This window comes from Schistocerca americana, chromosome 2, assembly GCF_021461395.2.
Source record: "Schistocerca americana isolate TAMUIC-IGC-003095 chromosome 2, iqSchAmer2.1, whole genome shotgun sequence".
Lineage (NCBI taxonomy): Eukaryota > Metazoa > Arthropoda > Insecta > Orthoptera > Acrididae > Schistocerca > Schistocerca americana.
In genome coordinates, this window is record NC_060120.1 from 352,760,220 (window position 1) to 352,782,278 (window position 22,059).

At 49.3% G+C, this 22,059-nt stretch overlaps 21 non-coding genes across 21 annotated transcripts; 7 read left to right on the forward strand and 14 right to left on the reverse strand.

Moving 5' to 3' along the window:
• Positions 1–886: 886 nt before the first annotated feature.
• Positions 887–959, forward strand: Trnav-uac. Its single transcript has one exon. It is a non-coding gene; the product is annotated as a tRNA-Val (tRNA).
• Positions 960–1,562: 603 nt separating this feature from the next.
• Positions 1,563–1,634, reverse strand: Trnap-ugg. The gene has a single exon. It is a non-coding gene; the product is annotated as a tRNA-Pro (tRNA).
• A 1,647-nt stretch (positions 1,635–3,281) lies between these two features.
• Positions 3,282–3,353, reverse strand: Trnap-cgg. The gene has a single exon. It is a non-coding gene; the product is annotated as a tRNA-Pro (tRNA).
• Positions 3,354–3,588: 235 nt separating this feature from the next.
• On the forward strand, positions 3,589–3,661 carry Trnav-uac. The gene has a single exon. It is a non-coding gene; the product is annotated as a tRNA-Val (tRNA).
• Positions 3,662–4,262: 601 nt separating this feature from the next.
• Positions 4,263–4,334, reverse strand: Trnap-ugg. Its single transcript has one exon. It is a non-coding gene; the product is annotated as a tRNA-Pro (tRNA).
• Positions 4,335–5,976: 1,642 nt separating this feature from the next.
• On the reverse strand, positions 5,977–6,048 carry Trnap-cgg. Its single transcript has one exon. It is a non-coding gene; the product is annotated as a tRNA-Pro (tRNA).
• A 235-nt stretch (positions 6,049–6,283) lies between these two features.
• On the forward strand, positions 6,284–6,356 carry Trnav-uac. Its single transcript has one exon. It is a non-coding gene; the product is annotated as a tRNA-Val (tRNA).
• Positions 6,357–6,957: 601 nt separating this feature from the next.
• On the reverse strand, positions 6,958–7,029 carry Trnap-ugg. The gene has a single exon. It is a non-coding gene; the product is annotated as a tRNA-Pro (tRNA).
• A 1,337-nt stretch (positions 7,030–8,366) lies between these two features.
• On the reverse strand, positions 8,367–8,438 carry Trnap-ugg. Its single transcript has one exon. It is a non-coding gene; the product is annotated as a tRNA-Pro (tRNA).
• Positions 8,439–10,087: 1,649 nt separating this feature from the next.
• Positions 10,088–10,159, reverse strand: Trnap-cgg. Its single transcript has one exon. It is a non-coding gene; the product is annotated as a tRNA-Pro (tRNA).
• Positions 10,160–10,394: 235 nt separating this feature from the next.
• Positions 10,395–10,467, forward strand: Trnav-uac. The gene has a single exon. It is a non-coding gene; the product is annotated as a tRNA-Val (tRNA).
• Positions 10,468–11,068: 601 nt separating this feature from the next.
• Positions 11,069–11,140, reverse strand: Trnap-ugg. Its single transcript has one exon. It is a non-coding gene; the product is annotated as a tRNA-Pro (tRNA).
• Positions 11,141–12,476: 1,336 nt separating this feature from the next.
• Positions 12,477–12,548, reverse strand: Trnap-ugg. Its single transcript has one exon. It is a non-coding gene; the product is annotated as a tRNA-Pro (tRNA).
• Positions 12,549–14,194: 1,646 nt separating this feature from the next.
• Positions 14,195–14,266, reverse strand: Trnap-ugg. The gene has a single exon. It is a non-coding gene; the product is annotated as a tRNA-Pro (tRNA).
• A 235-nt stretch (positions 14,267–14,501) lies between these two features.
• On the forward strand, positions 14,502–14,574 carry Trnav-uac. The gene has a single exon. It is a non-coding gene; the product is annotated as a tRNA-Val (tRNA).
• A 601-nt stretch (positions 14,575–15,175) lies between these two features.
• On the reverse strand, positions 15,176–15,247 carry Trnap-ugg. Its single transcript has one exon. It is a non-coding gene; the product is annotated as a tRNA-Pro (tRNA).
• Positions 15,248–16,892: 1,645 nt separating this feature from the next.
• Positions 16,893–16,964, reverse strand: Trnap-cgg. The gene has a single exon. It is a non-coding gene; the product is annotated as a tRNA-Pro (tRNA).
• Positions 16,965–17,199: 235 nt separating this feature from the next.
• Trnav-uac lies at positions 17,200–17,272 on the forward strand. Its single transcript has one exon. It is a non-coding gene; the product is annotated as a tRNA-Val (tRNA).
• A 601-nt stretch (positions 17,273–17,873) lies between these two features.
• Positions 17,874–17,945, reverse strand: Trnap-ugg. The gene has a single exon. It is a non-coding gene; the product is annotated as a tRNA-Pro (tRNA).
• A 1,957-nt stretch (positions 17,946–19,902) lies between these two features.
• On the forward strand, positions 19,903–19,975 carry Trnav-uac. Its single transcript has one exon. It is a non-coding gene; the product is annotated as a tRNA-Val (tRNA).
• Positions 19,976–20,576: 601 nt separating this feature from the next.
• Trnap-ugg lies at positions 20,577–20,648 on the reverse strand. Its single transcript has one exon. It is a non-coding gene; the product is annotated as a tRNA-Pro (tRNA).
• Between the last annotated feature and the right edge of the window lie 1,411 nt (positions 20,649–22,059).

Genomic DNA, 22,059 nt, shown 5'->3' on the forward strand with positions numbered 1-22,059 from the left:
CGATAGTAATAAGCACGTCGACTGCAGTGTCATTTGGGGTAGTGAGTCAGACATGGAGAGGATATGGGGCGGGTGGAATATGCAACGACAGGGGCATTGCAGGGCGGCCGCCGGCTCCTTGCGCTGTGGCGCACCGGTGGCGGCGGCGGCCTGGCTGGGCTGCTGGTGCCTCCATGTAGAGCTGCCGCCGAGCCCAGGCAAAGTGCCGCTAACGAAGCGATTGCCTTTGGTGACATCTTTTGCAATAACGACTGCGCGAATCGACGGTATCTCGTAAGGAAGGAAAGAGCAGCAGCTTGCGCCGAGCCCAGGCGCCGTGCCGAACACGCAGAAGGTCCCCGGCTCGATTGCGGGCGGAAACCCGTTTTCGTCGCACTCAGCAAGACACTTGCTACGATCTCTACTGTGACCATTTAAATCAACTTCAAACGTTCCATCAGCAGGGTGCACATGGCTCAAATGAAACATGAAACGGTTTCAGAACTGGTTGTCGGATTTTAGCGCTGACTTGGAGGCCTGGAAATGCGCGAAACAGCCGCCGCCATGCGATTTGTTACCACACCGTTGTACAAAACGCAAGGGCTCGTCCGGGATTAGAACCTGGGACCTCCTGCACCCGAAGCAGGAATCATACCCCTAGACCAACGAGCCTATTCGTTCCGAAAACGCACTGCATGTGAATGACGCCACCTTTGATGGTCTCACCATGTAGGGCTGCAGCTCAGCCAGCGTTCTCCCTGTCTGTCGCGGTTGGATTGTTTTCATCGACGTCTTTTACTGCAGGAACTTCACGAATCGGAGGGAGCTCGTAGCCGATGCCCTTGCTAACACAGAAGAAAAACTGTTGCTATTACGAGTCTCCGGGTGGTACATGAAAAGAACCGTCGTTTCCGTGGTGTAGCGGTTATCACGTCTGCTTTACACGCAGAAGGTGCCCGGTTCGATGCCGGGCGGGAACACAACAATTTTAATCTATATTTCGGATTTCATTTCCGAGATGACCTCACGTCCGCGTATGCAGAGACAAGCAATGTTGTATGCTAGACGGATAGGGCGTCATTTTACTGTCAAATACTGTAGCTCTCTTATTGCACCGGTATTTGGTAACTGAGAACGCCCCTAGCTCCATTATGGCTGGCAAAATTTATAATCCGGTTCTTCAGGGCTACTTCAAGTGCGCTTGCTACTGGCTTTATTGAGCTCACCCTACTCGCCTTGTCACAGCTCTGTCAAAGTGTGATACTAACTAATAATCAGAAACTCTTAGCCACGATCAATCTTACATGCCACCCCTTGGTTGTTGCCGTCGCTAGTAAGATGAGGGTAGACTGTCGCACAATTAAGCTGAATCTCCACTCTCACGGTGCACATATCCCGCAAAGACAACCTTGTTTTCCGTTGCATGCAAAATTACCGTCTGCCTTTCTACCGAATTCCACCTACGTACTTTACTGGCGCCGCATTCTTGTTATATCCACGTGCTATAACAGGCATCTACTCTTCATTGAGGAGCTGCAACCGGGGCTGAGTTCCACCTACACTTCAGCACGATCAAAATGGCAGGGCTCGTCCGGGATTTGAACCCGGGACCCCCTGCACCCAAAGCAGGAATCATACCCCTAGACCAACGAGCCACCTGGCTGGAGCTGTCAAGTTAATCCCAAGTAGTGGGCCTCACAGGGAACACAAACTTTTACGCGAATTCGCAAGATAAACGCTTTCTGCAGGCAGCACTCACCACTGTTGAGAAGAATATTAAAGGCAACGAATAAAAAGCGAAATAACCTCATCGAGCACTGCTTATGAACAGCCGGCAGTGCCTCAGTTTCGGTATGTGCTTTCTCAGGGTTAAGAGGAGGCGAATGCACTAAACAAAAGAACATCGGGAAACCAAGCACCAACTCATAACGAAAAGATTGCAAAATGTACTGCAAGCAAAATTTCCAGAAGACGGATACTGAAGACGCCGCAGACAAAAGAATTATTCTATGCAGTAACGATTATCTAGGAAGCGTGAATTGCATGTGCTGCTCCACCACACAACTTCTTTTGATACTGTTTTACTTATTCTAAATTTTCATTACCTGATCGTCTCTAAAATACTGTGCGGTTATCACCTGGTTTCCAACAGCGATAGTAGTAAGAAAATCGACTACAATGTCTTTCAAAGTAGGTCAGACACAAAAAAAAAAAAAAAAAATCGGAGCTGCGTGTAGCTCATGTCATTCTGCTTTCAATCGTGAATCTCCGGCTGGGAGTAGTGGCGTACTTCTGTAATCCAAGCTTCTGGGAGTCCGTTGTGTGGGAGAGATCTGGAAACAACTACAGATTCGACCGTTCCACGAGCTCAGGAACGGCCGCGATGCCTTCATCGAGCTCTGCAGATCGACAGATGATAGTGTGGAAATTTCGACAAGCGGTGGCTAAGGGTTAAGAGAAGCCAAACGCACTAAACACAAGAAAGTCGGGAAACCGAAGCACACAACTCATAACGAAAAGATTGTGGAATGCAGTGCGAAAGCAAAACTTCGAGAAGACCAACTCCGAAGCCATCGGCGAGCTAGGAATTATTCCGCACAAGAAGCGATCATGTAGGAAGAGCGAGCCGAGGCTGTCGCTCGACCACACAATAAATTTTTGCTTAATCCCAATTTGCAGTACCGGTTCGACACTAGAATACTGCGCCTTGGTTCTTCCAAAAGCGATAGTAATAAGCACGTCGACTGCAGTGTCATTTGGGGTAGTGAGTCAGACATGGAGAGGATATGGGGCGGGTGGAATATGCAACGACAGGGGCATTGCAGGGCGGCCGCCGGCTCCTTGCGCTGTGGCGCACCGGTGCCGGCGGCGGCCTGGCTGGGCTGCTGGTGCCTCCATGTAGAGCTGCCGCCGAGCCCAGGCAAAGTGCCGCTAACGAAGCGATTGCCTTTGGTGACATCTTTTGCAATAACGACTGCGCGAATCGACGGTATCTCGTAAGGAAGGAAAGAGCAGCAGCTGCCGCCGAGCCCAGGCGCCGTGCCGAACACGCAGAAGGTCCCCGGCTCGATTGCGGGCGGAAACCCGTTTTCGTCGCACTCAGCAAGACACTTGCTACGATCTCTACTGTGACCATTTAAATCAACTTCAAACGTTCCATCAGCAGGGTGCACATGGCTCAAATGAAACATGAAACGGTTTCAGAACTGGTTGTCGGATTTTAGCGCTGACTTGGAGGCCTGGAAATGCGCGAAACAGCCGCCGCCATGCGATTTGTTACCACACCGTTGTACAAAACGCAAAGGCTCGTCCGGGATTTGAACCCGGGACCTCCTGCACCCGAAGCAGGAATCATACCCCTAGACCAACGAGCCTATTCGTTCCGAAAACGCACTGCATGTGAATGACGCCACCTTTGATGGTCTCACCATGTAGGGCTGCAGCTCAGCCAGCGTTCTCCCTGTCTGTCGCGGTTGGATTGTTTTCATCGACGTCTTTTACTGCAGGAACTTCACGAATCGGAGGGAGCTCGTAGCCGATGCCCTTGCTAACACAGAAGAAAAACTGTTGCTATTACGAGTCTCCGGGTGGTACATGAAAAGAACCGTCGTTTCCGTGGTGTAGCGGTTATCACGTCTGCTTTACACGCAGAAGGTGCCCGGTTCGATGCCGGGCGGGAACACAACAATTTTAATCTATATTTCGGATTTCATTTCCGAGATGACCTCACGTCCGCGTATGCAGAGACAAGCAATGTTGTATGCTAGACGGATAGGGCGTCATTTTACTGTCAAATACTGTAGCTCTCTTATTGCACCGGTATTTGGTAACTGAGAACGCCCCTAGCTCCATTATGGCTGGCAAAATTTATAATCCGGTTCTTCAGGGCTACTTCAAGTGCGCTTGCTACTGGCTTTCCTGAGCTCACCCTACTCGCCTTGTCACAGCTCTGTCAAAGTGTGATACTAACTAATAATCAGAAACTCTTAGCCACGATCAATCTTACATGCCACCCCTTGGTTGTTGCCGTCGCTAGTAAGATGAGGGTAGACTGTCGCACAATTAAGCTGAATCTCCACTCACGGTGCACATATCCCGCAAAGACAACCTTGTTTTCCGTTGCATGCAAAATTACCGTCTGCCTTTCTACCGAATTCCACCTACGTACTTTACTGGCGCCGCATTCTTGTTATATCCACGTGCTATAACAGGCATCTACTCTTCATTGAGGAGCTGCAACCGGGGCTGAGTTCCACCTACGCTTCAGCACGATCAAAATGGCAGGGCTCGTCCGGGATTTGAACCCGGGACCTCCTGCACCCAAAGCAGGAATCATACCCCTAGACCAACGAGCCACCTGGCTGGAGCAGTCAAGTTAATCCCAAGTAGTGGGCCTCACAGGGAACACAAACTTTCACGCGAATTCGCAAGATAAACGCTTTCTGCAGGCAGCACTCACCACTGTTGAGAAGAATATTAAAGGCAACGAATAAAAAGCGAAATAACTTCATCGAGCACTGCTTATGAACAGCCGGCAGTGCCTCAGTTTCGGTATGTGCTTTCTCAGGGTTAAGAGGAGGCGAATGCACTAAACAAAAGAACATCGGGAAACCAAGCACCAACTCATAACGAAAAGATTGCAAAATGTACTGCAAGCAAAATTTCCAGAAGACGGATACTGAAGACGCCGCAGACAAAAGAATTATTCTATGCAGTAACGATTATCTAGGAAGCGTGAATTGCATGTGCTGCTCCACCACACAACTTCTTTTGATACTGTTTTACTTATTCTAAATTTTCATTACCTGATCGTCTCTAAAATACTGTGCGGTTATCACCTGGTTTCCAACAGCGATAGTAGTAAGAAAATCGACTACAATGTCTTTCAAAGTAGGTCAGACACAAAAAAAAAAAAATCGGAGCTGCGTGTAGCTCATGTCATTCTGCTTTCAATCGTGAATCTCCGGCTGGGAGTAGTGGCGTACTTCTGTAATCCAAGCTTCTGGGAGTCCGTTGTGTGGGAGAGATCTGGAAACAACTACAGATTCGACCGTTCCACGAGCTCAGGAACGGCCGCGAGGCTGTAATCGAGCTCTGCAGATCGACAGATGATAGTGTGGAAATTTCGGCAAGCGGTGGCTAAGGGTTAAGAGAAGCCAAACGCACTAAACACAAGAAAGTCGGGAAACCGAAGCACACAACTCATAACGAAAAGATTGTGGAATGCAGTGCGAAAGCAAAACTTCGAGAAGACCAACTCCGAAGCCATCGGCGAGCTAGGAATTATTCCGCACAAGAAGCGATCATGTAGGAAGAGCGAGCCGAGGCTGTCGCTCGACCACACAATAAATTTTTGCTTAATCCCAATTTGCAGTACCGGTTCGACACTAGAATACTGCGCCTTGGTTCTTCCAAAAGCGATAGTAATAAGCACGTCGACTGCAGTGTCATTTGGGGTAGTGAGTCAGACATGGAGAGGATATGGGGCGGGTGGAATATGCAACGACAGGGGCATTGCAGGGCGGCCGCCGGCTCCTTGCGCTGTGGCGCACCGGTGGCGGCGGCGGCCTGGCTGGGCTGCTGGTGCCTCCATGTAGAGCTGCCGCCGAGCCCAGGCAAAGTGCCGCTAACGAAGCGATTGCCTTTGGTGACATCTTTTGCAATAACGACTGCGCGAATCGACGGTATCTCGTAAGGAAGGAAAGAGCAGCAGCTTGCGCCGAGCCCAGGCGCCGTGCCGAACACGCAGAAGGTCCCCGGCTCGATTGCGGGCGGAAACCCGTTTTCGTCGCACTCAGCAAGACACTTGCTACGATCTCTACTGTGACCATTTAAATCAACTTCAAACGTTCCATCAGCAGGGTGCACATGGCTCAAATGAAACATGAAACGGTTTCAGAACTGGTTGTCGGATTTTAGCGCTGACTTGGAGGCCTGGAAATGCGCGAAACAGCCGCCGCCATGCGATTTGTTACCACACCGTTGTACAAAACGCAAGGGCTCGTCCGGGATTTGAACCCCGGACCTCCTGCACCCGAAGCAGGAATCATACCCCTAGACCAACGAGCCTATTCGTTCCGAAAACGCACTGCATGTGAATGACGCCACCTTTGATGGTCTCACCATGTAGGGCTGCAGCTCAGCCAGCGTTCTCCCTGTCTGTCGCGGTTGGATTGTTTTCATCGACGTCTTTTACTGCAGGAACTTCACGAATCGGAGGGAGCTCGTAGCCGATGCCCTTGCTAACACAGAAGAAAAACTGTTGCTATTACGAGTCTCCGGGTGGTACATGAAAAGAACCGTCGTTTCCGTGGTGTAGCGGTTATCACGTCTGCTTTACACGCAGAAGGTGCCCGGTTCGATGCCGGGCGGGAACACAACAATTTTAATCTATATTTCGGATTTCATTTCCGAGATGACCTCACGTCCGCGTATGCAGAGACAAGCAATGTTGTATGCTAGACGGATAGGGCGTCATTTTACTGTCAAATACTGTAGCTCTCTTATTGCACCGGTATTTGGTAACTGAGAACGCCCCTAGCTCCATTATGGCTGGCAAAATTTATAATCCGGTTCTTCAGGGCTACTTCAAGTGCGCTTGCTACTGGCTTTCCTGAGCTCACCCTACTCGCCTTGTCACAGCTCTGTCAAAGTGTGATACTAACTAATAATCAGAAACTCTTAGCCACGATCAATCTTACATGCCACCCCTTGGTTGTTGCCGTCGCTAGTAAGATGAGGGTAGACTGTCGCACAATTAAGCTGAATCTCCACTCACGGTGCACATATCCCGCAAAGACAACCTTGTTTTCCGTTGCATGCAAAATTACCGTCTGCCTTTCTACCGAATTCCACCTACGTACTTTACTGGCGCCGCATTCTTGTTATATCCACGTGCTATAACAGGCATCTACTCTTCATTGAGGAGCTGCAACCGGGGCTGAGTTCCACCTACGCTTCAGCACGATCAAAATGGCAGGGCTCGTCCGGGATTTGAACCCGGGACCTCCTGCACCCAAAACAGGAATTATACCCCTAGACCAACGAGCCACCTGGCTGGAGCAGTCAAGTTAATCCCAAGTAGTGGGCCTCACAGGCAACACAAACTTTCACGCGAATTCGCAAGATAAACGCTTTCTGCAGGCAGCACTCACCACTGTTGAGAAGAATATTAAAGGCAACGAATAAAAAGCGAAATAACTTCATCGAGCACTGCTTATGAACAGCCGGCAGTGCCTCAGTTTCGGTATGTGCTTTCTCAGGGTTAAGAGGAGGCGAATGCACTAAACAAAAGAACATCGGGAAACCAAGCACCAACTCATAACGAAAAGATTGCAAAATGTACTGCAAGCAAAATTTCCAGAAGACGGATACTGAAGACGCCGCAGACAAAAGAATTATTCTATGCAGTAACGATTATCTAGGAAGCGTGAATTGCATGTGCTGCTCCACCACACAACTTCTTTTGATACTGTTTTACTTATTCTAAATTTTCATTACCTGATCGTCTCTAAAATACTGTGCGGTTATCACCTGGTTTCCAACAGCGATAGTAGTAAGAAAATCGACTACAATGTCTTTCAAAGTAGGTCAGACACAAAAAAAAAAAAATCGGAGCTGCGTGTAGCTCATGTCATTCTGCTTTCAATCGTGAATCTCCGGCTGGGAGTAGTGGCGTACTTCTGTAATCCAAGCTTCTGGGAGTCCGTTGTGTGGGAGAGATCTGGAAACAACTACAGATTCGACCGTTCCACGAGCTCAGGAACGGCCGCGATGCCTTCATCGAGCTCTGCAGATCGACAGATGATAGTGTGGAAATTTCGACAAGCGGTGGCTAAGGGTTAAGAGAAGCCAAACGCACTAAACACAAGAAAGTCGGGAAACCGAAGCACACAACTCATAACGAAAAGATTGCGGAATGCAGTGCGAAAGCAAAACTTCGAGAAGACCAACTCTGAAGCCATCGGCGAGCTAGGAATTATTCCGCACAAGAAGCGATCATATAGGAAGAGCGAGCCGAGGCTGTCGCTCGACCACACAATGAATTTTTGCTCTGTCAAAGTGTGATGCTAACTAATAATGAGAAACTCTTAGCCACGCTCAATCTTACATGCCACCCCTTGGTTGTTGCCGTCGCTAGTAAGATGAGGGTAGACTGTCGCACAATTAAGCTGAATCTCCACTCACGGTGCACATATCCCGCAAAGACAACCTTGTTTTCCGTTGCATGCAAAATTACCGTCTGCCTTTCTACCGAATTACACCTACGTACTTTACTGGTGCCGCATTCTTGTTATATCCACGTGCTATAACGGGCGTCAACTCTTCATTGAGGAGCTGCAACCGGGGCTGAGTTCCACCTACTCTTCAGCACGGTCAAAATGGCAGGGCTCGTCCGGGATTTGAACCCGGGACCTCCTGCACCCAAAGCAGGAATCATACCCCTAGACCAACGAGCCACCTGGCTGGAGCAGTCAAGTTAATCCCAAGTAGTGGGCCTCACAGGGAACACAAACTTTCACGCGAATTCGCAAGATAAACGCTTTCTGCAGGCAGCACTCACCACTGATGAGAAGAATATTAAAGGCAACGAATAAAAAGCGAAATAACTTCATCGAGCACTGCTTATGAACAGCCGGCAGTGCCTCAGTTTCGGTATGTGGTTTCTCAGGGTTAAGAGAAGGCGAATGCACTAAACAAAAGAACATCGGGAAACCAAGCACCAACTCATAACGAAAAGATTGCACAATATACTGCAAGAAAAATTTCCAGAAGACGGATACTGAAGACGCCGCAGACAAAAGAATTATTCTATGCAGTAACGAGTATCTAGGAAGCGTGAATTGCATGTGCTGCTCCACCACACAACTTCTTTTGATACTGTTTTACTTATTCTAAATTTTCATTACCTGATCGTCTCTAAAATACTGTGCGGTTATCACCTGGTTTCCAACAGCGACAGTAGTAAGTAAATCGACTACAAAGTCTTTCAAAGTAGGTCAGACACAAAAAAAAAAAAAAAAAAAATCGGAGCTGCGTGTAGCTCATGTCATTCTGCTTTCAATCGTGAATCTCCGGCTGGGAGTAGTGGCGTACTTCTGTAATCCAAGCTTCTGGGAGGCCGTTGTGTGGGAGAGATCTGGAAACAACTACAGATTCGACCGTTCCACGAGCTCAGGAACGGCCGCGAGGCCGTCATCGAGCTCTGCAGATCGACAGATGATAGTGTGGAAATTTCGGCAAGCGGTGGCTAAGGGTTAAGAGAAGCCAAACGCACTAAACACAAGAAAGTCGGGAAACCGAAGCACACAACTCATAACGAAAAGATTGCGGAATGCAGTGCGAAAGCAAAACTTCGAGAAGACCAACTCTGAAGCCATCGGCGAGCTAGGAATTATTCCGCACAAGAAGCGATCATGTAGGAAGAGCGAGCCGAGGCTGTCGCTCGACCACACAATAAATTTTTGCTTAATCCCAATTTGCAGTACCGGTTCGACACTAGAATACTGCGCCTCGGTTCTTCCAAAAGCGATAGTAATAAGCACGTCGACTGCAGTGTCATTTGGGGTAGTGAGTCAGACATGGAGAGGATATGGGGCGGGTGGAATATGCAACGACAGGGGCATTGCAGGGCGGCCGCCGGCTCCTTGCGCTGTGGCGCACCGGTGGCGGCGGCGGCCTGGCTGGGCTGCTGGTGCCTCCATGTAGAGCTGCCGCCGAGCCCAGGCAAAGTGCCGCTAACGAAGCGATTGCCTTTGGTGACATCTTTTGCAATAACGACTGCGCGAATCGACGGTATCTCGTAAGAAAGGAAAGAGCAGCAGCTGCCGCCGAGCCCAGGCGCCGTGCCGAACACGCAGAAGGTCCCCGGCTCGATTGCGGGCGGAAACCCGTTTTCGTCGCACCCAGCAAGACACTTGCTACGATCTCTACTGTGACCATTTAAATCAACTTCAAACGTTCCATCAGCAGGGTGCACATGGCTCAAATGAAACATGAAACGGTTTCAGAACTGGTTGTCGGATTTTAGCGCTGACTTGGAGGCCTGGAAATGCGCGAAACAGCCGCCGCCATGCGATTTGTTACCACACCGTTGTACAAAACGCAAGGGCTCGTCCGGGATTTGAACCCCGGACCTCCTGCACCCGAAGCAGGAATCATACCCCTAGACCAACGAGCCTATTCGTTCCGAAAACGCACTGCATGTGAATGACGCCACCTTTGATGGTCTCACCATGTAGGGCTGCAGCTCAGCCAGCGTTCTCCCTGTCTGTCGCGGTTGGATTGTTTTCATCGACGTCTTTTACTGCAGGAACTTCACGAATCGGAGGGAGCTCGTAGCCGATGCCCTTGCTAACACAGAAGAAAAACTGTTGCTATTACGAGTCTCCGGGTGGTACATGAAAAGAACCGTCGTTTCCGTGGTGTAGCGGTTATCACGTCTGCTTTACACGCAGAAGGTGCCCGGTTCGATGCCGGGCGGGAACACAACAATTTTAATCTATATTTCGGATTTCATTTCCGAGATGACCTCACGTCCGCGTATGCAGAGACAAGCAATGTTGTATGCTAGACGGATAGGGCGTCATTTTACTGTCAAATACTGTAGCTCTCTTATTGCACCGGTATTTGGTAACTGAGAACGCCCCTAGCTCCATTATGGCTGGCAAAATTTATAATCCGGTTCTTCAGGGCTACTTCAAGTGCGCTTGCTACTGGCTTTCCTGAGCTCACCCTACTCGCCTTGTCACAGCTCTGTCAAAGTGTGATACTAACTAATAATCAGAAACTCTTAGCCACGATCAATCTTACATGCCACCCCTTGGTTGTTGCCGTCGCTAGTAAGATGAGGGTAGACTGTCGCACAATTAAGCTGAATCTCCACTCACGGTGCACATATCCCGCAAAGACAACCTTGTTTTCCGTTGCATGCAAAATTACCGTCTGCCTTTCTACCGAATTCCACCTACGTACTTTACTGGCGCCGCATTCTTGTTATATCCACGTGCTATAACAGGCATCTACTCTTCATTGAGGAGCTGCAACCGGGGCTGAGTTCCACCTACGCTTCAGCACGATCAAAATGGCAGGGCTCGTCCGGGATTTGAACCCGGGACCTCCTGCACCCAAAACAGGAATTATACCCCTAGACCAACGAGCCACCTGGCTGGAGCAGTCAAGTTAATCCCAAGTAGTGGGCCTCACAGGCAACACAAACTTTCACGCGAATTCGCAAGATAAACGCTTTCTGCAGGCAGCACTCACCACTGTTGAGAAGAATATTAAAGGCAACGAATAAAAAGCGAAATAACTTCATCGAGCACTGCTTATGAACAGCCGGCAGTGCCTCAGTTTCGGTATGTGCTTTCTCAGGGTTAAGAGGAGGCGAATGCACTAAACAAAAGAACATCGGGAAACCAAGCACCAACTCATAACGAAAAGATTGCAAAATGTACTGCAAGCAAAATTTCCAGAAGACGGATACTGAAGACGCCGCAGACAAAAGAATTATTCTATGCAGTAACGATTATCTAGGAAGCGTGAATTGCATGTGCTGCTCCACCACACAACTTCTTTTGATACTGTTTTACTTATTCTAAATTTTCATTACCTGATCGTCTCTAAAATACTGTGCGGTTATCACCTGGTTTCCAACAGCGATAGTAGTAAGAAAATCGACTACAATGTCTTTCAAAGTAGGTCAGACACAAAAAAAAAAAATCGGAGCTGCGTGTAGCTCATGTCATTCTGCTTTCAATCGTGAATCTCCGGCTGGGAGTAGTGGCGTACTTCTGTAATCCAAGCTTCTGGGAGTCCGTTGTGTGGGAGAGATCTGGAAACAACTACAGATTCGACCGTTCCACGAGCTCAGGAACGGCCGCGATGCCTTCATCGAGCTCTGCAGATCGACAGATGATAGTGTGGAAATTTCGACAAGCGGTGGCTAAGGGTTAAGAGAAGCCAAACGCACTAAACACAAGAAAGTCGGGAAACCGAAGCACACAACTCATAACGAAAAGATTGCGGAATGCAGTGCGAAAGCAAAACTTCGAGAAGACCAACTCTGAAGCCATCGGCGAGCTAGGAATTATTCCGCACAAGAAGCGATCATATAGGAAGAGCGAGCCGAGGCTGTCGCTCGACCACACAATGAATTTTTGCTCTGTCAAAGTGTGATGCTAACTAATAATGAGAAACTCTTAGCCACGCTCAATCTTACATGCCACCCCTTGGTTGTTGCCGTCGCTAGTAAGATGAGGGTAGACTGTCGCACAATTAAGCTGAATCTCCACTCACGGTGCACATATCCCGCAAAGACAACCTTGTTTTCCGTTGCATGCAAAATTACCGTCTGCCTTTCTACCGAATTACACCTACGTACTTTACTGGTGCCGCATTCTTGTTATATCCACGTGCTATAACGGGCGTCAACTCTTCATTGAGGAGCTGCAACCGGGGCTGAGTTCCACCTACTCTTCAGCACGGTCAAAATGGCAGGGCTCGTCCGGGATTTGAACCCGGGACCTCCTGCACCCAAAGCAGGAATCATACCCCTAGACCAACGAGCCACCTGGCTGGAGCAGTCAAGTTAATCCCAAGTAGTGGGCCTCACAGGGAACACAAACTTTCACGCGAATTCGCAAGATAAACGCTTTCTGCAGGCAGCACTCACCACTGATGAGAAGAATATTAAAGGCAACGAATAAAAAGCGAAATAACTTCATCGAGCACTGCTTATGAACAGCCGGCAGTGCCTCAGTTTCGGTATGTGGTTTCTCAGGGTTAAGAGAAGGCGAATGCACTAAACAAAAGAACATCGGGAAACCAAGCACCAACTCATAACGAAAAGATTGCACAATATACTGCAAGAAAAATTTCCAGAAGACGGATACTGAAGACGCCGCAGACAAAAGAATTATTCTATGCAGTAACGAGTATCTAGGAAGCGTGAATTGCATGTGCTGCTCCACCACACAACTTCTTTTGATACTGTTTTACTTATTCTAAATTTTCATTACCTGATCGTCTCTAAAATACTGTGCGGTTATCACCTGGTTTCCAACAGCGACAGTAGTAAGTAAATCGACTACAAAGTCTTTCAAAGTAGGTCAGACACAAAAAAAAAAAAAAAAATCGGAGCTGCGTGTAGCTCATGTCATTCTGCTTTCAATCGTGAATCTCCGGCTGGGAGTAGTGGCGTACTTCTGTAATCCAAGCTTCTGGGAGGCCGTTGTGTGGGAGAGATCTGGAAACAACTACAGATTCGACCGTTCCACGAGCTCAGGAACGGCCGCGAGGCCGTCATCGAGCTCTGCAGATCGACAGATGATAGTGTGGAAATTTCGGCAAGCGGTGGCTAAGGGTTAAGAGAAGCCAAACGCACTAAACACAAGAAAGTCGGGAAACCGAAGCACACAACTCATAACGAAAAGATTGCGGAATGCAGTGCGAAAGCAAAACTTCGAGAAGACCAACTCTGAAGCCATCGGCGAGCTAGGAATTATTCCGCACAAGAAGCGATCATGTAGGAAGAGCGAGCCGAGGCTGTCGCTCGACCACACAATAAATTTTTGCTTAATCCCAATTTGCAGTACCGGTTCGACACTAGAATACTGCGCCTCGGTTCTTCCAAAAGCGATAGTAATAAGCACGTCGACTGCAGTGTCATTTGGGGTAGTGAGTCAGACATGGAGAGGATATGGGGCGGGTGGAATATGCAACGACAGGGGCATTGCAGGGCGGCCGCCGGCTCCTTGCGCTGTGGCGCACCGGTGGCGGCGGCGGCCTGGCTGGGCTGCTGGTGCCTCCATGTAGAGCTGCCGCCGAGCCCAGGCAAAGTGCCGCTAACGAAGCGATTGCCTTTGGTGACATCTTTTGCAATAACGACTGCGCGAATCGACGGTATCTCGTAAGGAAGGAAAGAGCAGCAGCTGCCGCCGAGCCCAGGCGCCGTGCCGAACACGCAGAAGGTCCCCGGCTCGATTGCGGGCGGAAACCCGTTTTCGTCGCACCCAGCAAGACACTTGCTACGATCTCTACTGTGACCATTTAAATCAACTTCAAACGTTCCATCAGCAGGGTGCACATGGCTCAAATGAAACATGAAACGGTTTCAGAACTGGTTGTCGGATTTTAGCGCTGACTTGGAGGCCAGGAAATGCGCGAAACAGCCGCCGCCATGCGATTTGTTACCACACCGTTGTACAAAACGCAAGGGCTCGTCCGGGATTTGAACCCGGGACCTCCTGCACCCAAAGCAGGAATCATACCCCTAGACCAACGAGCCTATTCGTTCCGAAAACGCACTGCATGTGAATGACACCACCTTTGATGGTCTCACCATGTAGGGCTGCAGCTCAGCCAGCGTTCTCCCTGTCTGTCGCGGTTGGATTGTTTCCATCGACGTCTTTTACTACAGGAACTTCACGAATCGGAGGGAGCTCGTAGCCGATGCCCTTGCTAACACAGAAGAGAAACTGTTGCTATTACGAGTCTCCGGGTGGTACATGAAAAGAACCGTCGTTTCCGTGGTGTAGCGGTTATCACGTCTGCTTTACACGCAGAAGGTCCCCGGTTCGATCCCGGGCGGGAACACAACAATTTTAATCTATATTTCGGATTTCATTTCCGAGATGACCTCACGTCCGCGTATGCAGAGACAAGCAACGTTGTATGCTAGACGGATAGGGCGTCATTTTACTGTCAAATACTGTTGCTCTCTTATTGCACCGGTATTTGGTAACTGAGAACGCCCCTAGCTTCATTATGGCTGGCAAAATTTATAATCCGGTTCTTCAGGGCTACTTCAAGTGCGCTTGCTACTGGCTTTCCTGAGCTCACCCTACTCGCCTTGTCACAGCTCTGTCAAAGTGTGATGCTAACTAATAATGAGAAACTCTTAGCCACGCTCAATCTTACATGCCACCCCTTGGTTGTTGCCGTCGCTAGTAAGATGAGGGTAGACTGTCGCACAATTAAGCTGAATCTCCACTCACGGTGCACATATCCCGCAAAGACAACCTTGTTTTCCGTTGCATGCAAAATTACCGTCTGCCTTTCTACCGAATTACACCTACGTACTTTACTGGTGCCGCATTCTTGTTATATCCACGTGCTATAACGGGCGTCAACTCTTCATTGAGGAGCTGCAACCGGGGCTGAGTTCCACCTACTCTTCAGCACGGTCAAAATGGCAGGGCTCGTCCGGGATTTGAACCCGGGACCTCCTGCACCCAAAGCAGGAATCATACCCCTAGACCAACGAGCCACCTGGCTGGAGCAGTCAAGTTAATCCCAAGTAGTGGGCCTCACAGGGAACACAAACTTTCACGCGAATTCGCAAGATAAACGCTTTCTGCAGGCAGCACTCACCACTGATGAGAAGAATATTAAAGGCAACGAATAAAAAGCGAAATAACTTCATCGAGCACTGCTTATGAACAGCCGGCAGTGCCTCAGTTTCGGTATGTGGTTTCTCAGGGTAAAGAGAAGGCGAATGCACTAAACAAAAGAACATCGGGAAACCAAGCACCAACTCATAACGAAAAGATTGCACAATATACTGCAAGCAAAATTTCCAGAAGACGGATACTGAAGACGCCGCAGACAAGAGAATTATTCTATGCAGTAACGAGTATCTAGGAAGCGTGAATTGCATGTGCTGCTCCACCACACAACTTCTTTTGATACTGTTTTACTTATTCTAAATTTTCATTACCTGATCGTCTCTAAAATACTGTGCGGTTATCACCTGGTTTCCAACAGCGATAGTAGTAAGTAAATCGACTACAAAGTCTTTCAAAGTAGGTCAGACACAAAAAAAAAAAAAAAATCGGAGCTGCGTGTAGCTCATGTCATTCTGCTTTCAATCGTGAATCTCCGGCTGGGAGTAGTGGCGTACTTCTGTAATCCAAGCTTCTGGGAGGCCGTTGTGTGGGAGAGATCTGGAAACAACTACAGATTCGACCGTTCCACGAGCTCAGGAACGGCCGCGAGGCCGTCATCGAGCTCTGCAGATCGACAGATGATAGTGTGGAAATTTCGGCAAGCGGTGGCTAAGGGTTAAGAGAAGCCAAACGCACTAAACACAAGAAAGTCGTGAAACCGAAGCACACAACTCATAACGAAAAGATTGCGGAATGCAGTGCGAAAGCAAAACTTCGAGAAGACCAACTCTGAAGCCATCGGCGAGCTAGGAATTATTCCGCACAAGAAGCGATCATATAGGAAGAGCGAGCCGAGGCTGTCGCTCGACCACACAATAAATTTTTGCTTAATCCCAATTTGCAGTACCGGTTCGACACTAGAATACTGCGCCTCGGTTCTTCCAAAAGCGATAGTAATAAGCACGTCGACTGCAGTGTCATTTGGCGTAGTGAGTCAGACATGGAGAGGATATGGGGCGGGTGGAATATGCAACGACAGGGGCATTGCAGGGCGGCCGCCGGCTCCTTGCGCTGTGGCGCACCGGTGGCGGCGGCGGCCTGGCTGGGCTGCTGGTGCCTCCATGTAGAGCTGCCGCCGAGCCCAGGCAAAGTGCCGCTAACGAAGCGATTGCCTTTGGTGACATCTTTTGCAATAACGACTGCGCGAATCGACGGTATCTCGTAAGGAAGGAAAGAGCAGCAGCTGCCGCCGAGCCCAGGCGCCGTGCCGAACACGCAGAAGGTCCCCGGCTCGATTGCGGGCGGAAACCCGTTTTCGTCGCACTCAGCAAGACACTTGCTACGATCTCTACTGTGACCATTTAAATCAACTTCAAACGTTCCAGCAGCAGGGTGCACATGGCTCAAATGAAACATGAAACGGTTTCAGAACTGGTTGTCGGATTTTAGCGCTGACTTGGAGGCCTGGAAATGCGCGAAACAGCCGCCGCCATGCGATTTGTTACCACACCGTTGTACAAAACGCAAGGGCTCGTCCGGGATTTGAACCCGGGACCTCCTGCACCCGAAGCAGGAATCATACCCCTAGACCAACGAGCCTATTCGTTCCGAAAACGCACTGCATGTGAATGACGCCACCTTTGATGGTCTCACCATGTAGGGCTGCAGCTCAGCCAGCGTTCTCCCTGTCTGTCGCGGTTGGATTGTTTCCATCGACGTCTTTTACTACAGGAACTTCACGAATCGGAGGGAGCTCGTAGCCGATGCCCTTGCTAACACAGAAGAGAAACTGTTGCTATTACGAGTCTCCGGGTGGTACATGAAAAGAACCGTCGTTTCCGTGGTGTAGCGGTTATCACGTCTGCTTTACACGCAGAAGGTCCCCGGTTCGATCCCGGGCGGGAACACAACAATTTTAATCTATATTTCGGATTTCATTTCCGAGATGACCTCACGTCCGCGTATGCAGAGACAAGCAATGTTGTATGCTAGACGGATAGGGCGTCATTTTACTGTCAAATACTGTTGCTCTCTTATTGCACCGGTATTTGGTAACTGAGAACGCCCCTAGCTTCATTATGGCTGGCAAAATTTATAATCCGGTTCTTCAGGGCTACTTCAAGTGCGCTTGCTACTGGCTTTCCTGAGCTCACCCTACTCGCCTTGTCACAGCTCTGTCAAAGTGTGATGCTAACTAATAATGAGAAACTCTTAGCCACGCTCAATCTTACATGCCACCCCTTGGTTGTTGCCGTCGCTAGTAAGATGAGGGTAGACTGTCGCACAATTAAGCTGAATCTCCACTCACGGTGCACATATCCCGCAAAGACAACCTTGTTTTCCGTTGCATGCAAAATTACCGTCTGCCTTTCTACCGAATTACACCTACGTACTTTACTGGTGCCGCATTCTTGTTATATCCACGTGCTATAACGGGCGTCAACTCTTCATTGAGGAGCTGCAACCGGGGCTGAGTTCCACCTACTCTTCAGCACGGTCAAAATGGCAGGGCTCGTCCGGGATTTGAACCCGGGACCTCCTGCACCCAAAGCAGGAATCATACCCCTAGACCAACGAGCCACCTGGCTGGAGCAGTCAAGTTAATCCCAAGTAGTGGGCCTCACAGGGAACACAAACTTTCACGCGAATTCGCAAGATAAACGCTTTCTGCAGGCAGCACTCACCACTGATGAGAAGAATATTAAAGGCAACGAATAAAAAGCGAAATAACTTCATCGAGCACTGCTTATGAAAAGCCGGCAGTGCCTCAGTTTCGGTATGTGGTTTCTCAGGGTAAAGAGAAGGCGAATGCACTAAACAAAAGAACATCGGGAAACCAAGCACCAACTCATAACGAAAAGATTGCACAATATACTGCAAGCAAAATTTCCAGAAGACGGATACTGAAGACGCCGCAGACAAAAGAATTATTCTATGCAATAACGAGTATCTAGGAAGCGTGAATTGCATGTGCTGCTCCACCACACAACTTCTTTTGATACTGTTTTACTTATTCTAAATTTTCATTACCTGATCGTCTCTAAAATACTGTGCGGTTATCACCTGGTTTCCAACAGCGATAGTAGTAAGTAAATCGACTACAAAGTCTTTCAAAGTAGGTCAGACACAAAAAAAAAAAAAAAAAATCGGAGCTGCGTGTAGCTCATGTCATTCTGCTTTCAATCGTGAATCTCCGGCTGGGAGTAGTGGCGTACTTCTGTAATCCAAGCTTCTGGGAGGCCGTTGTGTGGGAGAGATCTGGGAACAACTACAGATTCGACCGTTCCACGAGCTCAGGAACGGCCGCGAGGCCGTCATCGAGCTCTGCAGATCGACAGATGATAGTGTGGAAATTTCGGCAAGCGGTGGCTAAGGGTTAAGAGAAGCCAAACGCACTAAACACAAGAAAGTCGGGAAACCGAAGCACACAACTCATAACGAAAAGATTGCGGAATGCAGTGCGAAAGCAAAACTTCGAGAAGACCAACTCTGAAGCCATCGGCGAGCTAGGAATTATTCCGCACAAGAAGCGATCATGTAGGAAGAGCGAGCCGAGGCTGTCGCTCGACCACACAATAAATTTTTGCTTAATCCCAATTTGCAGTACCGGTTCGACACTAGAATACTGCGCCTCGGTTCTTCCAAAAGCGATAGTAATAAGCACGTCGACTGCAGTGTCATTTGGGGTAGTGAGTCAGACATGGAGAGGATATGGGGCGGGTGGAATATGCAACGACAGGGGCATTGCAGGGCGGCCGCCGGCTCCTTGCGCTGTGGCGCACCGGTGCCGGCGGCGGCCTGGCTGGGCTGCTGGTGCCTCCATGTAGAGCTGCCGCCGAGCCCAGGCAAAGTGCCGCTAACGAAGCGATTGCCTTTGGTGACATCTTTTGCAATAACGACTGCGCGAATCGACGGTATCTCGTAAGGAAGGAAAGAGCAGCAGCTGCCGCCGAGCCCAGGCGCCGTGCCGAACACGCAGAAGGTCCCCGGCTCGATTGCGGGCGGAAACCCGTTTTCGTCGCACCCAGCAAGACACTTGCTACGATCTCTACTGTGACCATTTAAATCAACTTCAAACGTTCCATCAGCAGGGTGCACATGGCTCAAATGAAACATGAAACGGTTTCAGAACTGGTTGTCGGATTTTAGCGCTGACTTGGAGGCCTGGAAATGCGCGAAACAGCCGCCGCCATGCGATTTGTTACCACACCGTTGTACAAAACGCAAGGGCTCGTCCGGGATTTTTTTTACCCGGGACCTCCTGCACCCGAAGCAGGAATCATACCCCTAGACCAACGAGCCTATTCGTTCCGAAAACGCACTGCATGTGAATGACGCCACCTTTGATGGTCTCACCATGTAGGGCTGCAGCTCAGCCAGCGTTCTCCCTGTCTGTCGCGGTTGGATTGTTTCCATCGACGTCTTTTACTACAGGAACTTCACGAATCGGAGGGAGCTCGTAGCCGATGCCCTTGCTAACACAGAAGAGAAACTGTTGCTATTACGAGTCTCCGGGTGGTACATGAAAAGAACCGTCGTTTCCGTGGTGTAGCGGTTATCACGTCTGCTTTACACGCAGAAGGTCCCCGGTTCGATCCCGGGCGGGAACACAACAATTTTAATCTATATTTCGGATTTCATTTCCGAGATGACCTCACGTCCGCGTATGCAGAGACAAGCAATGTTGTATGCTAGACGGATAGGGCGTCATTTTACTGTCAAATACTGTTGCTCTCTTATTGCACCGGTATTTGGTAACTGAGAACGCCCCTAGCTTCATTATGGCTGGCAAAATTTATAATCCGGTTCTTCAGGGCTACTTCAAGTGCGCTTGCTACTGGCTTTCCTGAGCTCACCCTACTCGCCTTGTCACAGCTCTGTCAAAGTGTGATGCTAACTAATAATGAGAAACTCTTAGCCACGCTCAATCTTACATGCCACCCCTTGGTTGTTGCCGTCGCTAGTAAGATGAGGGTAGACTGTCGCACAATTAAGCTGAATCTCCACTCACGGTGCACATATCCCGCAAAGACAACCTTGTTTTCCGTTGCATGCAAAATTACCGTCTGCCTTTCTACCGAATTACACCTACGTACTTTACTGGTGCCGCATTCTTGTTATATCCACGTGCTATAACGGGCGTCAACTCTTCATTGAGGAGCTGCAACCGGGGCTGAGTTCCACCTACTCTTCAGCACGGTCAAAATTGCAGGGCTCGTCCGGGATTTGAACCCGGGACCTCCTGCACCCAAAGCAGGAATCATACCCCTAGACCAACGAGCCACCTGGCTGGAGCAGTCAAGTTAATCCCAAGTAGTGGGCCTCACAGGGAACACAAACTTTCACGCGAATTCGCAAGATAAACGCTTTCTGCAGGCAGCACTCACCACTGATGAGAAGAATATTAAAGGCAACGAATAAAAAGCGAAATAACTTCATCGAGCACTGCTTATGAACAGCCGGCAGTGCCTCAGTTTCGGTATGTGGTTTCTCAGGGTAAAGAGAAGGCGAATGCACTAAACAAAAGAACATCGGGAAACCAAGCACCAACTCATAACGAAAAGATTGCACAATATACTGCAAGCAAAATTTCCAGAAGACGGATACTGAAGACGCCGCAGACAAGAGAATTATTCTATGCAGTAACGAGTATCTAGGAAGCGTGAATTGCATGTGCTGCTCCACCACACAACTTCTTTTGATACTGTTTTACTTATTCTAAATTTTCATTACCTGATCGTCTCTAAAATACTGTGCGGTTATCACCTGGTTTCCAACAGCGATAGTAGTAAGTAAATCGACTACAAAGTCTTTCAAAGTAGGTCAGACACAAAAAAAAAAAAAAAAAATCGGAGCTGCGTGTAGCTCATGTCATTCTGCTTTCAATCGTGAATCTCCGGCTGGGAGTAGTGGCGTACTTCTGTAATCCAAGCTTCTGGGAGGCCGTTGTGTGGGAGAGATCTGGAAACAACTACAGATTCGACCGTTCCACGAGCTCAGGAACGGCCGCGAGGCCGTCATCGAGCTCTGCAGATCGACAGATGATAGTGTGGAAATTTCGGCAAGCGGTGGCTGAGGGTTAAGAGAAGCCAAACGCATTAAACACAAGAAAGTCGGGAAACCGAAGCACACAACTCATAACGTAAAGATTGCGGAATGCAGTGCGAAAGCAAAACTTCGAGAAGACCAACTCTGAAGCCATCGGCGAGCTAGGAATTATTCCGCACAAGAAGCGATCATATAGGAAGAGCGAGCCGAGGCTGTCGCTCGACCACACAATAAATTTTTGCTTAATCCCAATTTGCAGTACCGGTTCGACACTAGAATACTGCGCCTCGGTTCTTCCAAAAGCGATAGTAATAAGCACGTCGACTGCAGTGTCATTTGGCGTAGTGAGTCAGACATGGAGAGGATATGGGGCGGGTGGAATATGCAACGACAGGGGCATTGCAGGGCGGCCGCCGGCTCCTTGCGCTGTGGCGCACCGGTGGCGGCGGCGGCCTGGCTGGGCTGCTGGTGCCTCCATGTAGAGCTGCCGCCGAGCCCAGGCAAAGTGCCGCTAACGAAGCGATTGCCTTTGGTGACATCTTTTGCAATAACGACTGCGCGAATCGACGGTATCTCGTAAGGAAGGAAAGAGCAGCAGCTGCCGCCGAGCCCAGGCGCCGTGCCGAACACGCAGAAGGTCCCCGGC